We start from the raw sequence: 14,986 nt of genomic DNA, 5'->3' as shown, positions 1-14,986 counted from the left end.
TACAGAATAAATATGGTCTTGTAGAACAGTTCAGATGGGAGGTAGGAGCTTACACTCACGGTTCTCGTACTGACTTCTGTAATACTGGACAAATTGCTTTGTTGCTCTGCACTTCAGTTTCCTAGATTTGAAAGTAGGGTAATGCCCTTTTCAGCTCTTTTTCTGCCTTATCTAAGCGTGCTGTAATGCAGAAGGAATACTTCCATTAGAGACATTAGCACTCTGTCTAGCCTGTGGATCTTAGTTAAGTCTGCAGCTTGGAACAAATAATTGTCAACATATAAACTTGTTTCCTTTTGATTTTGGTTTCTATTCTCTTTCCTTGTAGATCCTGCTATTCGTTTCATTTTATCTCTATCCTCCCTGCCCAAAAAGAACAGTTTTTGGCAAGAGCAAAAGAGCACAGTTAGTAGAGAAGTAATTTTTATATTTGTTTTTAAGCAACCTGATAGACAATACAGCAGTGAACAATCTATTTTTTATCTAGTTCTAAAAAAATCCTTAATAGTACTTCTTTATATTAATAAAGCCATTCACTGAAATAATCTTGACTTACGCCATTAGTGCGATGCAAAACAAGGTGAAAACCTTTGAAAAAGTACTTTTAGAGGAATAAATTTGTAACAAAGAATATACTTTCTTTCTATCATAATTGCACATTCAAGAGGCATCTACTTTATCAGTGACAATTCAGAGCGACAGTGCCTGGCTTAATCCTGTAATCTTGTAGATAATATTATAGAAATTGTACAATTTTCAAAGTGAGCAATTTTAGGAAGTTAATTGTGCAATGTTGTTTATGATTTTAAACCACACAATATATTGTTCACAGACATGCATAGTGGACTCTTTGTATTGAATGATGGTTTAAGAAAAAAATCAAAAAGTAACTGATTTTGGAGCTACAATGATTGATTTATGAGGTAAAATTAAAAGTGCCAAGGATGTATTAGTTGTCTACTCACCAGCTAAGTGGATGGGAGTGGTATGAAAAATATCTATATATAACTAACTGCAGTGTGTGGATATCAAGGAATCAGAGAAATTATTTAAAGTGAAGCAGGAGGATTAACTGAGAAGTAAATGCTGAAGATTTAAGAAAAGCAATTGGCAACCAAGGGAGAATAGGCAAGAATTAGATGTTCTTGCCTTTTAAAGTCTTCTCTGATGTAAAGGTAATGGAAGCTCTATTCTTTGAAATTTTAAAACAGCTGGATCGAACGATATCACATTAAAAGACAGCACTTTGGCAACATCTGTCATTAATATCTTGCTTTTTAAGTAATGGTGGGATTTTAAATGAAATGCTACCCAATATGAATATGGGAACTATCTGCCTCTAATAAAGAAAGGACTTCTGTGGTACCAAGGGATCTGACTTCTTGGTACTTACCAAGAAGTACTGGAAGTACTTTCCATTTTTAATTCATTTGAGGAAGAAAAAAAAAAAAAGGATGTCATTACACTTGGTGAATGTCACACAAGTTCATGTTCAGTTCCATTAAAGAGATCTACACCAAGTAGTTCTCAGTTTACATAGTATCTGTGCCCTACAGTTTTGCTCTACCTTTTTTTACTAACAAATATTACCTGAATGACAAATTGAAGAAGTCACTTCTTTTATTTCATTGGATTTCTTTCTATGAACAGGTAGTTTAACAAAAGTATATAGAATCACATTAACGTACATGGCCTATTTGGAAGAAACAAACCAAAGCAATGCGCTAAACTCGCTTCTTCCACCATCCTCTGAACTTGCACTAAGAAAAGCAGAGTCTAAATTCACCATTAGCTGAATTCCACAAGCATCCTGCTACCCCTTTTTTCAACTAGCCTGCTTCAGCAGAAAAAAAAAAAAGCCCTAAAAGTATTTCTGCGAAAATTACTCTAGTAAAGGACAGTTCCTCTTGTCAAAGGGCAGAAGGAGATGGGTTTAACAAGCGTGTTTGTATAATTTAATTAGAAGGTTAATCTAAGTGTCTCTGTATTGATAGGTCTTGAATTAAGCTCTAAAATTAAGGAAGCTTCACATTTCTATGAAACAGCAATGAACAGTAGACTTTAATAGAATTTGCTTTTAGGCTAAAGCAAAATAACAAGTACGCTTTTCCTGGATTGTCAACTGTCATTTATTTTGACATAGAAGGAGGATAGATGGATCATATATTACTTTGATTTTAGATAAATAATTCCATCAAAACATTACAGAGCAAAAACACTGCATCAACATGGAGTTTTTAATCCATGAACAGCTGATGCCCCAAAATAAATAAAATTCACCCAGATCTTGTGATTCCTATTTTCTGTGGAGCACATGTATATAAATGCTATGTTACACAATCTTTGTGTATAAACAATGTAACATATATAGTTTATACAAAAGCAGTTTTGTTTTCACTCAGATCCACATAACTGCCTATGAAGCTATATGGATCAGCTGAATTAACTTATTTCCACAACTCAGCTTTGTATTCGTTCTCCATATATTCTCCTGTCAAAACAACCTGGCCCTTCTTCTGCATGAATATTAACACACATTATAAACTCCAATTCTTCCTTTTTCATCTGGAAATTTTTCTTCATACTTAGTATTTCTCATATTTTCATTGCACTTCAGTCATGAGACTGCAACAGGTCTGAGTGACCACATTTGAGTGTGTGCTTACACTCTTATGTCATGTACAACAGAATGACATTTTGAACTCCCAGACAAAAGCAGACCATGTGTACAGTATATCAATGATTTTTAATAACATTTCATATAAAACTGAAATGGAAGTTCATAATAATCTGACACTATTGTTTTTTTCTGGTGCAATTTTTCAGACTTGTCGCCATTAATTGGAAATTTCTGTATATGCTAACAGTTCTGTTCACCTGCTCCACAGACTAAGGCACGATTATATTCTCCCCAGAGAAAGAATGACAGTTAAGCACTATAAGATAACTAACACAAAAGAGAAGTTCATATTTAGCAATCTAGCAAAATGCTAATAGAAGACCATATAACAAATAAATTCCTGCAGTTGTCATAGGAAAAAAAAGAAACAAAACCAAACAACAAACCAAACCAAAACCCCAAAACACAAAAAAAACCCAAAACAAACCAACAATCTGCTAGATTTCATTTGTTATTGAATAAATGAGTACAGTCATAATGAATAAATAGAGTACAGTCTATTACAGATGACCTGGTGACCTTCTAGGATTACAGACTAGAGCATGGGCTATTCAGCCCAAAGGTTAGGGCCCATGTCCAAAACTGGGAAAGGAGCTGAACGTTCATGGCCCAAATCAGGAACCAGAAAGTCAAACTAAGGGTCAGCAGCCAGAGATAGGAATAAGTATCAGCCCAGGAATCACAAGCTGAAATCAGAAACCCACAAGAAGAAATTACAATTGCAGGGCACAATGCAGAGGTGGATCCGAGAATGTACAGTACAACGTGGAAACAGTTGAACTGGGGTTCCACCTCAGGGAGCTGCTTCTGAGTCACTGCCTGACATGCTCTGGCTACCCCCTTAAAATCAGGTCCAAACTGCAAAGAACCTGATTTATTACTACAGAAGAAGGTCTTATCCTGAATTAGCAATGCAGAGGATAATTTGAAGATAAGGCAGTTGGTATATCTGTGTGAACAGTACATATAGTACATACAGTATTTGCTTTAATCATGCTGCAAATGGGACAGCCATCTGCCAGCCCAGTGCTGGTCTGCATTGGCCACTGGCATGGTTACTAGCAGAGAGAATTCCCCTCATTTCTCACAAACCCAACAGCCAGCTATAGTAGACATATTTTTGCAGAGGGTGACTGCGTATAAAATTCTCCATTTCTACACCACAACTGCAATTAGTCTTACAATAGATTCTGGGTTAAACGTTCTTTATGCTTGTGATTTTGAAAAGACATATTGACCTGAGAGTGAGGGAGAAAGCTTAAAAACATCTTGGCACAAGAAAGATTAATATTCACATACATTACACATATCTACAAGAATATCCAAATGAGTAGTAAAACAAGTGCCAGTAGAAAACTATCTCGTTGCATCAAGATAATTGCAGCTGCAGAAAAAAATTTCCATTAAAAGTATGGCAAATAAACCAGACTTCTGCCCTTCCAAACTGTCTGGGTGTTGAGAGAGATCGAAACCCTTCTCAGTATCATACCTGTTAGGCAGATTAATAATAGGAGACTACCATTTCTGATGCTGACACTGCCAGCTCGAGATGCATTACATCCACATGCCACTTTTAAATTCAGTACTAGCATGCAACTCCCAAATCTGTTAAAAGCAGGAATGAATTAAAACATCACTATGAGAAGAAGGGTAGAATGGGCCATGAACTTCTCCCTGTTCACACATAGATCTGCTCAAGCAAGTTTTGGAGCCACTGCTTTGAAAGTGTTGCACATCCCTTGACTGGAGTGTTCTCCACTACTACAGCAGTGCAGCTCCTTATAACAGTTCTCATTAAACTTTTCCAAATGGCTAAATCTAGCTTAGGTATGTAAGATATCCTAGACATATAAGAATTTAAATATGCAAATATTGTGCAGTGGGTCAGACCACCAGCATCTTTCTTAGAAAAAAATCATGTTGAGGATTTTGCTATGACCTCACCCTAGTTTTCTACATGAAAGAAAAATATTGTCTGACTTCCTTCGTAGCATATTCTACATCTTATTGACAAATCACTTATGACACTAATTTATTAGCATAAAAATATTACTACACTCAAGACAGCCTGCTTTGATTTACTACATCAGGGTTTTTCATATGCCAAGGTCCTATCATCTCAGCTTGATCATTAGAAGACCCTTGGTTTTTTTGCTTCTTTTATTTTTCTGCACAACAGAAGAGTTTTGCCCTGTTGCCTTGGCTAAAATCCTGAATATTGGAATGGCTTTGCAGCTCAAAGGCAGATTCACTAAGCTGATCCTCAGGAAATACAGGATGGTGGGTTTTTTTTAGAACCATCTTCTTCGCATTAGATCTTAGCCATTAAAGTCAATGGCAAAGTAGGGAAAAAGGGGGCTATATAAATACAGAAAAGTAAAAACTAATGACAATTAGAGGCAAGATGCTTAAATTGCAGTATTGTTTTTATCTTCCTTATGTGAAAACTACCTATATTACATGTAAAGGAAGGAATGGAACTAAATACATGCATCTCTTTTTTTCATTTTGGTAATATTTCGGGGGTTGATATCTGCTTAATTTTGTGAAAACGTCAACACTGCATTATAGAAGCTGGACCCTTTGACTGTACCCAGAGTCACTTGCTGAATTCCACAGAAGACAGAGACATGAAGAAACGTAGGAATTAAAGTCTTTTTGCCACATTGTTTTATTACAAGGAAGATTCTGGCTTATTTTGTAAGGTGGTGTTCCAGGTTTTTTTCTCTCTCTCACTTTGTTTCCCTAGGGCAGCCATGCACAACCAGTGACTGGCTACTGGTACCAGTCAAAGTAAGCAAGCCCTGCATCATTAATACTCCAGAGTACTGGAGTCCATTCAGAAAACTGAGACTACAATGAAAACTTACACTTTATCATTCGCATAAATTGATTTGTTATTTTGAAAAAGAAAGCAAAGTTTCATTGACCTAAAGCTCGTGGTTCAGAAGAAAACCATAAAAAATCTTTTCGCTTATATTCAATTCAAGGATCTTTATCTGATAAAATTAATAAATACATCTTAACATGTAACTGAAGATAACCAATTATTTTATCTTGTCTCTACTTCTTCAGCCAATAATAATTGAAACCACATAAGCCAAAACAATTTCACTGTCATTTAAAAATGAGCTATCTAAATGAGAGAGGAATAAAAAATTCAGTCACATTTTTAAATCTTTCATGCATGATTCTCAGAGATTTTTATATACATGTTTCAGCAAAAGCTATTTTAATTGTAGCAATAATTTGAACACCTGTTCAATGTGAACTTACCAGTCTCTCAGCCAGACCAGATCATGCTATATGTATTTCCAAAGAGTATGTTCTTTTTATGTCTGTAAAGTAAACAATTCATTTGCTTACAAGGAGGCAAGTTTGCTTATTAACACAGGAAATAAAAGCATGCCAATGTTATATATTCAGCCTGAAATATAGCACAACATTTTTAAATATGAATAATATATCAAAATAGTATATAGGTCCAAGTTCAATTTATATAAATAAGCAAAAGCTTACTGGTGATCATTTAAGTTGCACTAATGGAACATGCCCTACACATGCAGGCACACACCTTAAAGGCTTGCTCCATTTGATCTTCACACCACCCACCAGCACGGCTGATAATGTGCTGAAATACCCTAATGTTTTTCCTTTCTTCTTCCTCTCCAGCAGACAGGAAAGCACAGTATATATTCAGCTGCTTCTAACTCTCATTTGGAAACAAATCTTTAATAGGAACTTTGTACACGTATATATCAAAAAGTCAGCACATCTCATTGCCACGTATGCCACACATTAGAAAGCTTGCTCTGTCCTAGGATTGCTGAGATACTTGGCAAGACAGATGGCCAGTCTCCCTGTCTCCCTGATGGCGTCTGCACTGCTGCAGACTTGTCATGTAATTCATTGAGTTGAACTTAGCACATAAATTTTCAGTTATGACTAAAAAATTGGAAAATTCTCCACAGATGAAAACCACGTCCATACTGTTAGTCAAGCAGGGAGCACTTCGGGGAACAAGAGCAGGAACAGAGGATCAATCCCAGAGTGTGAGTGTGACATACAGAAAAGAAGAATAAGCTAAAAGAAACACTGTCAAGAAACAAATTCTGTGTTAACTCTTGAAGATCTTTCTATGTCCATTCATTTTCCAGTCAAGGTATCATTCAATATTTAAATCACTACCACTTTAGGTGACAGTTTATTGAGGTGTTTTTGATAACCGAGATCCCAAAAGCTTCTACCACAGTCTGAACTCTGAATTGAAAACCAGTATTTCCGTAAGAAACCACAGAGCTCCATCCTTATTTATGGCAAACCAGAGTGCAGATGCAGACAACAGACAAAACCATGCAGAACCTTCCACTTAAAGCAGAAGCAATACAAATCTGTGTTTTCATATGAAATCTTGTGTCAGACAGAAAGACCAAAGGAACAAGGTGCTTTCATAATACAGACTTAAACCTTTCACCAATATTATGCCATAATTAATAGGTTGTCAACAAATTTGATGATTTTACTGAGTTTTTTCTTAGAAAAGCAGACTTTCAAACATTTTACGTAAGGTGGGGCATGCTATAGGACTGAAGTGCAAAAACCTGAGGTTCTTGCCAGTGAAAGATTTAACCTGGATGGATGGAAAGAAAAAGCATTACTGCTTGACCAACTCTTCTGAAGAAGTTTTTCAGTGCCCTTACATAGCAAATGTATGTATACATATAAAAATAACTTCATTTTAATTTGCCCTTTCCTTATAATTTTGTGTCATGTGCCACTACTTGAAGTTGTGCTAGTTTCGGTATTACCGACATATAAAGTAATGAGCTATCCAGATATCTCTTCTGCTTTTAATATTTACCTTGTATACAATTTTGTTTTATTTGAAATATGATTTTTAAGATTAAATCATACAACTAAAAGTCTTAGTGCACAAACAGTTCTACTAACAGGTCTACTAAATATGATGCAAAATAATAGATAACTTGTTTTACAGAGCATTGTGAGTATCTGTGCATCTTATTGATGTAACCCAGTATGCATTAGGAAGAAAGAAAGAGTGGTGGAGAATTTGCTAGGAGAATAAATCTGTGAAACTTTAGCTGCAGACAAGCCCTCTTACTCTGCTTCTCCAGTGTGAACAAGGCTTAATGCAAAAGACATGCAGGAAAAAATAAAATCTGAAGTGGAGAGTAGAACAAACAAACAAATCAGAAACAAATGAAAACCCAGCCCAAGGACAGCTGGAACAAGCCTATTTCAGATTATTCTAGTTTTTTTCTTCCAGTATTCTTACCAAAAGAAGTTCCTCTATACTTTCGTATGACATCTGAATTTGAATGAGAAGAGAGAAGCTAGATGGAAGGAGGCCTTACCTGAAAGGGTACAAAAACGGGAGCTGGAGGTTGTGTGAACTGAGAAGAAAACAATTCACAGGCACAGATTCTTAGTGGAAGAATATTAGTTTCAAGATAAAAATTCTTGCAAATAATATCTGCATGTGCACACCCTTTTCCTGACACTTTTTTTTTCTTTCCGAGGGGGCAGATGGCAGAGTACTGTTCTAAGGGCCTCAGCCCATCAAATAAACTCTGATTTTTACTTACCTGTTAGGTCTCTCTCAGTGCTAGGATCCCAGTAGGTCTGCAGCCAAGTAGTATCAGCACAGCCCTAGTGCAGGATCTGGTTCTTTGGTCAAGTAGGCATCAGGTGGGATGATTCTCAAGCTATCAGCTGAAAAAGAAAATAAGTAATTTTAAACAAAAGCAGATACACCCAGATGAAAAGGGAAAGGGAAAATGGAAAGGAAAAGGATCGACCTGCAAGTAATTTTTCAGTTTATTGTATTTCTAACTGAAGCCAAGTGACAGACTGTCATGAGAACAGGGGGAGGGGAAGGCAAGAAAGAGAGGTACGGATATTCACTTATCTACTTCAGCAGAGCCAACAATCAGAATAGCTGCTACCTTGCAAACCTGGTCCAAGTTCCTCTTTTGCTTCATTTGGACTATGTGCCTGAACTTCAGCCTGCTACCTTAACCCATGCAACCTTACTAACCTTAAGGCTGTAGGAACTATTCTCCTTCCTCCAATTGTACCTTCCCCTACAAATATATTGATGTATGGTCAATGCCAAGAGAAAGGAATTAAAGAAGCCCACTTCACACAGTAGGTAATATCTTTACAGGGGCATCTTTTTGGGTAAGGCAAGCCAAGGCTCAGACCTGTAGTTACTGCCCAGCAGAGTTGTATCATCTGAAGGACTTCTGTCAGTACAGTAAGCAATGTACATGCTTTACACCTGTTAATTTCATCATCTTCTCCTCACCCATTTATATGTTTTCAGCATCTTACAGTGCTGGGGAGAGAAGTGGCACTAGTCAGAGTTTCTTAGGTAACAAAGATTTGAAGCTCAAGTGTAATGCGTCTAGCAGAGATGCCCCAGCCTCAGGAGGAGCTTCAGCAGAGGGAGCAACAGAAATTGTTACTCACAGGTGCTGCTATGTCAGGGATTTGCATCAGTGCAGACCAAATTAAATAATTATGTATATGCACTGCCAGTGTCAGTGCTTAACTGCTAATCTCAATGACTTGATCTGTTCACTACAGTGACACGGAAACACCAAATAGAAAAAACTCCAGATATTCCTGAGTTTCCAAAGTCCAGGACAGGAATGGAACATTACAAGGTGCACGTCCTGTTATTTCTCCTTCCTCATGTCCTCCCAGGAAGGGCTCAGCCATTATAACACATTATTTTGGATCTTTGGACTTTGGCTGGACCTTTTTTTCTTCCTTTTTTTTTTCTTCTGAGCACTAAGTAGGTCATGTGCCTATCTGAACCTGTATACACCACCGTCTGATGTATTCACTGAGGGGTCTTTGTTAGCTTCTCAAGTACACTCAAAAGTGGAAGGTAAGGCCTGTGGTAATAACCAAAGCATAGGACTGACCCATCAGAGAAAGGTTTCTGTTTGGTGGACTCAGGGATGTTTGCAGGAAAGAAAAAAATCATCATATATAAACACACATATCTCTTGGTTCAGTACTCATATTTTTGGCTACTAGAGTCTTTTCTTGCATCCTGTTTTCGGTTGTGGCTCTCAATGATTAAATTTATGGAACCCAAGGAAAAAGAAGCTGTAACACAAAAGGACCTTTGATGTCTGAGAAAGTTTTCTGCATACCCATGTTTCTTTCAGTGAAATGAGATGCCGGCAGTCTACCCAGACCTGTGGGCACTGAGCATTGATGACTCGGTTTACCACCCATGGTTTACCATCCTTTCCTTGAGAAAGGATGTGGCAACAGATAGGAAACTTTTCTCTGTCTGTAATACAGCTACAGCATTGCCCAAAATATAAATTCCTCCAAGGGTGTTTATACCAGCCTTTGCTCTCAGCCATCGGTCAGGGTCTGTGCTTGGGTACAGCAGCCTTTGATATGACCACAGCTAGTCAAAAAAGCTGCACGGGTGGGGTTTGCAACAAGAAAGTTGGGGTTAGCTTGGTAAAAAGGCTTTGAAGGAGGAAAAAAAGGAGGATTTGAAAGGATATCCAGGCGTACTAAGTTCTCTTCACCCTCACAGTGTGGAACCCCATTATTGTCACACAAAGGAAACACATGGACTAGTTTTGTTCATCTTTTTTTTCTTAAAAGAATAATTCAGTTTAATCTCTTTTTATATCTAGAATTAGTTCTTTTACATAATTTTTCCTCATTTAAATAAATCGCAGGAGGAAGGAGAATGCAAACAGGCAGTATTTCCTGCATACATTATTTTACTAGTCAGTGCCTTCCTTCAGTGCGGTTTGGTTAGGTTGCTCTATTATTCAGCACGTTATTTCTGAACAATTCAGTGGCTCCTTCCAAAATGTTCCTTCTTTAATGAAAGGACGCATCTGACACACCAGAACAGAGAACGGGAAGTTTTTGTTGTTTGTACTGGTAATCTTAAGCCAACTATTGCTTATCCCAACTGCGTCAGATAGCACAGCAGACAGCCGGCAAGCCTTCCGACACTGAACTCTGAACTTCGGCCAGACCTTGCCCTGGTCAGCTCTGTGACAGGAAAGCAGGCAGACTTTGAACCTGGGGCTCTGGGGCTGCTGCAGGGTTATGAGCAGAGAAACAGCTGCACTTTGCAACATGAACTTTGTACTTAGACACATGCACATTTAATCTCTATAACAGAGACTTTGTTTCATTACTAGTTAACATCTCCTCCTTGAGTAAAGGTCTTTGTTAATGAAGCTTTAAAGCATGGTGTGAGGGGATTTTTCCACCTTCCTCTACCAAAAAATTAAAACCCACCACATGATTTGATGGGATTATATTAACTATTTAAAAGCTTAAGAAAAGCCCAACAAAACCAAAGTTAGACTTAATGCACCTTCTGAATACTGCAGGTAGTTGTCATGTACTCTCTTCTGAGCAACTCAGTTGTAATAACCGGAGCTGATTTCAGAAATCAGGCAATATTCTGAAGCCTATCTTTGCAGAATTCACTTCTTGAGGTGGTACCCACAATAACTCAGCTGGCGGCAAAATTCAACCTTATTCAACAAATCAAATAAATAAAATAGTAGGAAAGTGTCAGCCCACTCACAATAAAAAGCCATACTTTACAAAACTGTCATGGGATGTTTTGAAATTGTACGGCTTTTTGCTACTGCTTTTACTTTGGAGAAGTGTCAATGCTTGGCATCTGCGTATTTCACTATAAAATATGCACATAGCACAGCAAATTCGTAGAGGTGTTCAAGCCCTGGATGTATTTGTGCACTATCTGTTTCTTAGACCTCACTAAAATAAGACTTTGATCTGGAACAGAAGCCTGCCTAAACAAGGACCAAATGTAAACCTCAAGAGAAGTTTTTATTCTCCTCAGGAGAAGAGCTACATAAAATGCTTAAATCATTTCTGTACCAGAAGTTAAAGCTGAAGATGCACATATGCATTTACTGTAACACAGCCTAGTAACAGAAAGGTACTGCAAGATCCTGTTATTGTCCCATTGTGTCCTAGTTGTCATAATAGTATGGAGTGGCAAAGAAGATTAAGAAAGTACACGTTTCCTGAGCAATTCTTTTATACAACTAGGATAAAACAAATACTTGGAAGTATATTTTCTTCTTCAGATACCGCAGGTGTTTGTCACAGTCTGTTTGGAAGAAATTATCCAGAGACAGAGGGATCACAGTGACACTTTTCCTATTTTCCATCACTACCATCTTTTCAACATGAATTTCTTTCCATGCCTCTGTGGTCAGCTTGTTTTCTCTTGCCTTTGTTTTTTCTTTCCATATGAGGTGGGGAGACACACATATACTCACCCCACCCACCTTTCTTTCCTTTTCATTAACAGAATGATACAAAAAAGGAAATTTTCACCTACTTTGGAAAAATAAGAGGGAAAAGAATAAGTGGAGTCAAGCATTTTAAAACCTCTCCTTTATGTGAAGCTGGGCTGGCAGGACTCAGAAGCAATTAGGTGAGGATGGTCAGCTTCTGAGTTTACTTGTGAGAAGCCCTTGACTTTTCTTATTTGGATCTATTTGTTTAACCACTACCTTCACTGCTTTGAAAGCATCATCATTCCTCTAATCCAAGAGTTTGATTTACATTGTTTACAGAGAACGAACTGACAGAAAATGACAGAATTACTTTTTTTGTGTTGCTCCCATTTTGGGTAACAGTACTACCCTCCTACAACTGCAAAAGCAGTTGGCACAACTACAAGAATGCTACACTGCATTGTTTTCTTTTCTTTATCCAGAAAATCATGCTTTCTCCCCCTTGTGGTGCCCCTCCACCATAAAGCATACATTCTGCATGCATTCTGCATGCCTGATCACCTCAACTCCGGACATGGCCCTCCCATCATACAGGTCTACCATGATGCACATAAGATTTCGCTGTTGCTAAGAATAGACACAATCATTTGGAATAGATCCTGCTTTATTTCTGGCTACAGATTCTGAATGCTGTTAGACAATAAAACCTTTAGGTTGGATCTCAGATAACACCTGCCTGCTCTTTCCATCAGTTCATCAAGGGTGTCAGACTGCTCCCTGTGACAGCAGGCATGAAGAGCTGTACCAATTGCTTAGCTAGGGACAGCCACTGATGTGAACATGAATGAAGACAAGCAAACCCTAATGTCTCTGTGAACAAAGCAGGCAAGCCTTTGGGAAACTATGATACCTTTAATTAAAATGAATAAATAAAAATGAATAAACTTGGAAAGAGTGCAGAGGAGCAATAAGAATGATTTAGGTCTGGAAAAAGAAAGTCTTCTTCTAGTGAGCCATTGAACTAAATGTGTTTTGCTTCAAAGAGAAGATTATAATCTTTAAGCAACTAGACAAGAAGAAGGTATTTCAGAAGACTGTAAATTAGTGGGAAGACACACAACAGAATCCAATATCTGCAAATTTAATCTGGAGATAAAAAGCACGTTTTAAGTATAATTAGCTACCAGGATGAACTCTTAAAAGATGCAGTAAATTCTCTATCACTAAGAAACTATTTTAATTATTGTATGCTGAATTTACACTACAGCCCAGAAGTCTCAGTCAACACAGGCCTGAAAATCTTTATCAGGCTTCTATCACAAGCCACCCCCTCTCTCTGAAAATTGTTCTTGTTACTAATTCCAGACTAGATGCTTTCTTCCCAGGTAATCCAAGGTGGGAGAACCATGACAAATGGATAATTAGTGCATAAAACGTCAGGTCACGTAGGCATTATTCATATAATACCAGCATTCCTCAGTGAAGTGCTTCCCGGGGGGAGGAAATAAATCCCTACTGTCTAATTCAGGTTAGAAAAGAAAAACAACAATGTAAAACACCCAACCAAACAAAAAGGAGTATTGCTTTGTATATTACTTAAAAATATACAATGTTGTGTATAGTTGTATTTTAATGTGTGTTTATCGGATCCGTAATCCATCATAGAGAGAAAATGTTTCAGACTTGCACTGTCAAGCGCTCTACCAGTTCACTCCCAGAACACTTCAGTATTGTTCTATATCCTAAAAAAAAATAAAATATAGCTAGCAGAGAATTATTTCTCTTTTTGGTCCCCTAGGATTTACATGGATAGCTCCTATTAACACTTATCAGAGTTAAGGGCAGAAATCCCCCATGGACAGCCAGCCATTTTGTCTAGGGATATGTCCATAATTAATATGTTCTAAGAGTCTAATTTTGAAACAAAGTAATAAGGCTTAAGATGAGTTATATTAAGATCAACAAACCCCTGACTGCATATTTTCCTATATATATACTGTATCCAATGTCAGACCGATGTATAGTTTACAAGACAATTTCTGATAAAACAAGCTATATCTTAGCTCTATTTGGAAGCATGAAGTATGACTATACAAGAAGAAAAGAACTACAGTGGGGTTTGTTTTCTTTATTTCTTACTCTTCTTTCTAGCATATTGTTATTATAAACTTTAATGCTCATCATTGTTCTTTTTCACGTCGTAGCGCCCAGGCTCAGCAAAGCTAACATAAGCCTCACACTTCTGATGTTACAAACTAAAATTACCATGCAGCGCCGTGGGAATATTTGTGATGTCAAAGAGCAGAATGGATACTTTGTGACAAGTACATGGAGGAGAAAAGAGGAAGCTAGATGGCTTGAACATAAGTTCAAGGTTTTGCAAGTAAGAGATGTTGTAATGGGACAAGGAATGCAAAATAATAGAATTATGCCAACAGAATTTGGTTTCAGTATTATTTAGGATTTCTGTCTCTGAGAGAGGTATTTTCAAGTCTGTGGCTGCTAATGCTCCAGCACAATTGATGTGCAAATCATACGTAATGTATTATAGAACACAGTATATTAACTCAGCTTCAAAGTGTTAATATGTCATGAAACTTAACTCAGATATCACAGATTATGCAAAGGAGGCAGAGGTGTGGAAACACTCTTGTTTTTCAAAGGTGTCAGCCAGACTTTGCTTTGTGTCACCCAGCCTAAGAGGACATAGCAGCAGCTTGCTCTAAACCTCTTTCACAGAGACCACAAACAGCCTTTACCAAAGCTTCTTTGGAAGCAGCAGAGGGAAGGCATCCACAGGAAGCTTTGCTTGTGGTATACAGTTTTCCAAATCCCTTTGGAGGAACTTCAGCTGAGGGAAAAGGAGGTCCACTATCTAAGCCTGAAGAAGAGGAGAAGTGTAATCTGCTAAGCCTAAAAGTGCAGTTTAGCTTCTGACACCAACATATCCTTCTTGCATGACCTTGAGCCCTGATGCTTTTAAAAAGAGGCTTGAAGAGATAAGTCTAGT

At 37.6% G+C, this 14,986-nt stretch overlaps 1 protein-coding gene across 4 annotated transcripts in view; it reads right to left on the bottom strand.

The window, feature by feature from the left end:
• NRIP1 (nuclear receptor interacting protein 1) overlaps positions 1–14,986 on the bottom strand; it is a 141,067-nt gene that overhangs the window by 90,384 nt on the left and 35,697 nt on the right. For all 4 annotated transcript variants that reach the window (XM_057412986.1, XM_057412988.1, XM_057412989.1 and 1 more), the window contains one exon: positions 8,287–8,413. The gene's annotated coding sequence lies outside the window, so the exon portion shown is untranslated. The remainder of the gene's footprint in view (positions 1–8,286; positions 8,414–14,986) is intronic.

This window comes from Pezoporus wallicus, unplaced genomic scaffold (assembly GCF_028554395.1).
Source record: "Pezoporus wallicus isolate ANWC-B61680 ecotype Strahan unplaced genomic scaffold, APGP_CSIRO_Pwel_v1 contig_6484, whole genome shotgun sequence".
In the NCBI taxonomy this organism is placed as follows: Eukaryota; Metazoa; Chordata; class Aves; order Psittaciformes; family Psittacidae; genus Pezoporus; species Pezoporus wallicus.
Note: the sequence above shows the minus strand (reverse complement) of the source record. Positions and strands in the feature narration are given on the sequence as shown.